Source organism: Parambassis ranga, chromosome 9 (genome assembly GCF_900634625.1).
Source record: "Parambassis ranga chromosome 9, fParRan2.1, whole genome shotgun sequence".
In the NCBI taxonomy this organism is placed as follows: domain Eukaryota; kingdom Metazoa; phylum Chordata; class Actinopteri; family Ambassidae; genus Parambassis; species Parambassis ranga.
Window position 1 is genome coordinate 16,896,532 of NC_041030.1, and position 5,312 is coordinate 16,901,843.

Sequence of the window (5,312 nt, forward strand, 5' to 3'; positions counted from 1 at the left end):
ATTCAAACGTCTGTGAGGATCAAAGACTCAGAATGAGGCTGATTGTGTCGCTAGCTTTCTTCTGTGTGATGCTGTCAGCAGGTAAGAGCACTAAAAATGACCAAATCAGCACAAAAAAATAATGCAGATGTTGTGTGTGTGTATGTGAACATTTTGGATCATCTTTTTTTCCTGCAGCATATGGCTTAAGGTGTTACACCTGCTGGGGAGCAAACCCTGGCACCTGCAATGAAGTATGGGACTGCCCTCATACTTTTGACCGCTGCTCCAGCACAATGGGTGGGTTTGATACGGTGTGATCCGATCCTAGCTGTTTTTTTCTGCCCAGTATTATTAAAATACAATCAAACCTTCTGAGCAGTGATTCTAATGAAAGCTTTCTGTGTCTTCCTGTCCCAGTTGCTGAAAATATGGTCAGCAAACAGTGCATGAGGAGTGATATGTGCAGCAGAATCTATTCCTTGGGTGTAAAGTGCTGTAGCAACGACCTGTGTAACGGCACAAACCCCACCGGAGTCTTTGTCCCTCTCCTTCTTGTGCCCTTAGCCATTATTACACTCTTCATTTGAAGCTTAATGTCAACATTTTTATGTTTAATGCAGAAAATAAATCTGCTGTAGATATTTAAATTTTAAAAACTGGAATTGAAAACCATTGAAGCAGCAGTAAATTCTAAAGTGTAGATGTTTGCACTGTGCACGATGACTTAATGTCCTGTACATATTTAATAGCTTCTGTGTATTTTCAAATGAGTGTGTACAAAAACATATATAAACTATCATTTGTACAAAATAAATAAGAAGCTCTTTAAGAATACAGAAGTTCATGTTGAGCTTTTCTACACCTTATTTATTTTCAGACAATATACACTACAATAAAGATTCATGTTTTGTTTTCTTTTCAATTTGAAGACAAAAAGATACATTTACTACCAGTATGTGTAGTTACAGAAATCCAGCAGTAGAGGGCAGTACAGGTAAAATCAAGAGATGGCTGGCAAGATATCAGAGCTCAGTCTGAGGACCTGAGACCAGACTTTGCACTGCATTGTTTCAAAAATTTAAAAACGTAATAAATAAAATGCAACATTATTTTTTCCTTTTACACCTTTCATACGCCTGAATGAGGAGGTTAGGCTGATTATCAGTTCTGATCAGGGTGCAGATATAAACCTTTGGTCAGTCACTGGTTTCAGTGCCTCCTCTCATGCCTGTGTGTGAACTGTATCCATTGTGGTCGACTGCACCAATAATGTTTGTGGTTAAAAAAATGTAAATGTAACATGGCAGCAACAATAAAAGCTAAGGGTTTACTGTGTTTAATCAGTTCCCGTTCACAGTATTCTCCCTTATCTTCAATGTGACAGAAAATCAGTGCCATGTTATCAAACTAATTGATCTTGTAGTGTTCATTTGTACTCATGATGTACTCAGTTCAGACACACAGTGACTGCGTTACTTCACAGAAACTGAAACAGTCATAACTGACATGAGTTAATCACACGTGTGTAAACAGTGGACTGTATGTACTGTGTGGAATATGTTTTCTCAGGGGTCAGCTGCTGCCATTAGTGTGTAAAACTGATTGATTTAAAGCTCTTTAAAGAGTCCACAGACATGTTGTGTAACAGGCTTATGTGAAACTGCCTTTATCTGGATTGAAGTAGGTTCACTCGTGCGCTTTTTTCTCTCCCTCCATCAGCCATATAGAATATGTATATATTTACACATCAGTGGGGGTTATTTGCCCTCCAACTCCCAACATGAGCCAAGCTGTCAGGTAAAACCCTCACATCATGTTATTTCTGCTTTACAGACAATTAAACTCTGGAAATTAATGGCTAATGTGATTATACCTTAGTGTACATTAAACTACTGGCAAAACAGACAGATTATATACTTTGGAAAGCTCAGCCAGGTAAGATGGAGTCACTGGTACAAAACCTTTCTGGAAGGAGGAAACAGGTTAGTTATAATCTGCAATCTATGGATGTTGTCCCCAAAATATGAACTGGGGAAGAAAGCCTTTAGGTGTTAGGCAGCTAATCTTTGGAATAAATTACAGTCCCGACTTCAGCTTCAAGCCCTCATGATATTGAATAAGTTTAAGGCTCTGTGAAGTCATTGCATTACAATCAGTTGTTGTTACTCAGCCAGTGTGTGTGATGATTTATGAGATTATAAAACATGCATAAAGGAGTGTAAGGTTCATTTGATGAGTATTCAAACGTCTGTGAGGATCAAAGACTCAGAATGAGGCTGATTGTGTCGCTAGCTTTCTTCTGTGTGATGCTGTCAGCAGGTAAGAGCACTAAAAATGACCAAATCAGCACAAAAAAATAATGCAGATGTTGTGTGTGTGTATGTGAACATTTTGGATCATCTTTTTTTCCTGCAGCATATGGCTTAAGGTGTTACACCTGCTGGGGAGCAAACCCTGGCACCTGCAATGAAGTATGGGACTGCCCTCATACTTTTGACCGCTGCTCCAGCACAATGGGTGGGTTTGATACGGTGTGATCCGATCCTAGCTGTTTTTTTCTGCCCAGTATTATTAAAATACAATCAAACCTTCTGAGCAGTGATTCTAATGAAAGCTTTCTGTGTCTTTGGAATAAATTACAGTCCCGACTTCAGCTTCAAGCCCTCATGATATTGAATAAGTTTAAGGCTCTGTGAAGTCATTGCAGTCTGGGAGCAAGTTTTAATGTTGTTTATTGTTTTAATGTAACTAAGCTACATGTTGATTTAATCTCAACAGGACTAACCTGGTTAAATAAAGGCTTAATAAATAAAACTAAAAAGAAAAATACAGAATTAAAAAATGTACAAAAATCCGGCATGTTTCTCAGGAGGACAGAAAGTGACATGCTAGAACACTGCACCGTTGTTAAGCCTTTAACCCTTTAACTACTTTAAAAAAGCAGCCTGAGCTGCAGTAAAGTGTTTAAAATGTAGCTCGTATGTTAAAGGGCTGATGTGTAGGTTTAGCGACATCTAGTGGTGACATTGTAGATTTTAACCAACTGCATTCCTCATTTGCTAAAAAACCACGAAGAGCTTTTTCTAGAGGGTATTATAACAGGTCTGTGGATAGGTAGGTCTCTACACGCCTGGAAACACAGTGATTTGTAGTGATTTTATACACACACACAAAAATACATTATTATACTACTACACTCCACTTCTGCTGATAGAGGCAGCTGAATTCTCCTCACTAAATGCATCAATAAAGTATTTTATAATAACTTTTTTCACAACTGAGACCAAGTTATTTATGAAGCAATTACTTTGAGATTTTGTGCAGTTTTTTGCAGTTCATTCAGCAAATGGATATAAAGTCTGTCATCTTGAATAATATTCCCAGGGTTGAGCAACATCAGGTTCTGTGAGAAACCTTAAAACATTTTACAGTAGCCAAAACCTAAGTGCAGTTTTATGGAACTTAGACGAAACAGAGAGGACACTAAGCAGCAGCAGCAGCAGTGTTTTCTCTGGTGTGTGTTCAATGTTCAGTCCAGTGTGAATAATATCTTGAATAAACATAATTTCCTCATTTTGTAAATCCAGCTTTATTAATAACGCAAGCACGTCTCATTCTATACAGGGTCACACATCATCTAAGAGGACTTGTGACCCCCTTTGCCCTGACATATGACAAACTCATTTCCAGTCCACCATCACACTATAAATACATTCAGGGAGTGTTCAGTGCAAGAAACAAATAATCAGAGCCTATTGCTTTCCACGGCATCCAAAGTGCGTTTCATTCTCTAATGAAGACTGAAAATTGCAACACATCGAGCGAAAAAAGACATCCGCTGGTTAATTGAATCATCACGGCTGAGCAGGTTTGAGATTAATTCCACGTAAGGAGAAGATCAAAAGCGAGCCAGTCAGAAGGATGTCGAGGGGAATAAGAGCACTGAGGCTTGTGGGATAATCCCATTAAGAGCTGCACACTCATTCACACTGAGGATCCATGGCTGTACAGTACGTAGGGTTAAACAGTCGCTGATGAAGAGGGGTCACAAAACAGACCTGTTATCTCATCGGTTTGGAACAACCTGTGTTAGTCTGTCCTCTCAGTATTTTTTTTATTTTATCTTTGAGCACTGATCAAGCACTATGAAAGCTATTTCAGAGTTCGCCACTGGAACAGATTGGATTACAAAAAAATAAGAGAAATGAATGCGTCACTGCTTAGCACTGATTGCCAAGAACATTTTAATACACATACATGGGTACACACATGTATCATTGTATGTGATGACGCCTTCTCTGACTACACTGATCTAATATTAGACGTAGGCTCATCTGGAGCCTCGATATAAAATGTATGCAGTCCACAAAGAACTTTGAATCTGCTTGATGCAACAGCATTGAGATGTGAGAGCAGTTAATGCTTTATGCATACACTTAGACAAGCTGCCATGCTCACCATGACAATGTGCAGCAGGCAGCAAGTTAGGAAGAATGTCACAGCTTTCTTGTGGTCTTTTTCTGAAGACGTTTCACCACATGACTGAAGTCCCTGTTGCTGTTGCTAGTTTCAGGTTTGTCCCTGTGGCTGTTTTTGGGTCTTACGTCGACTAATAACCACAACAACAGGGATTTTTTGTCACTTAGTCAGGTCAGTTTCACAGGAGATCCACCCACAGAGGTGTCCAGCACATAAAACACTGACTCCATATCGCAGCAGTAGCAGAACTGAGGAAGACACTCGGGGGAGTGGCTAGACTTTGAATTGACTCGATTTAAACTCTTGGACATAACATGACCTGGATGAATGAGAGTCTTCACAGACATGATAGCATTTGCTAATTAGCATCAACAGCACATGTTAATAGTGACACCAGTGGCCATTAATGGAAGTGTAGCCTGTTGCTCCCATGGCATACATGCATGAGTGAGCGAGCATCCTCTGTGAAGGAGCAGCAACATGCTGTGTTCTGGTGCTGACATGCCGGACATGCTGACCAGCATGCATGAACCAGCACAGCTTTGCAAGTCCATCAGCCAAAGAACCACCAAACCTGACTCAGACTAGCATATTATATCTATGATATGCTTTAATAACTTTAATAACTTTTACTCCCAGCTAAGCTGTATGCTCTGCCTTGTACCACAATAAAGTTAACATCTGATTCCACAGAGCAAGTTACAGCTCGCCCACCAATTTGCATCACCCTTGGCTGGTAGAAAGCAATTATTAGTGTATTTTGCATGTACTGTTTTACCACTATATTCTACATTTATCTTTAAAACATGAAGTTTTATGTAATACGAAGAAGTTACACAAGAGTTCATTCA

The 5,312-nt window shown here is 39.4% G+C and overlaps 1 long non-coding RNA gene across 1 annotated transcript; it reads left to right on the forward strand.

The window, feature by feature from the left end:
* On the forward strand, positions 1-594 carry LOC114441920 (uncharacterized). The gene is made up of 3 exons (XR_003671299.1): positions 1-81; positions 178-279; positions 400-594. It is a non-coding gene; the product is annotated as an uncharacterized LOC114441920 (long non-coding RNA).
* Positions 595-5,312: the final 4,718 nt, after the last annotated feature.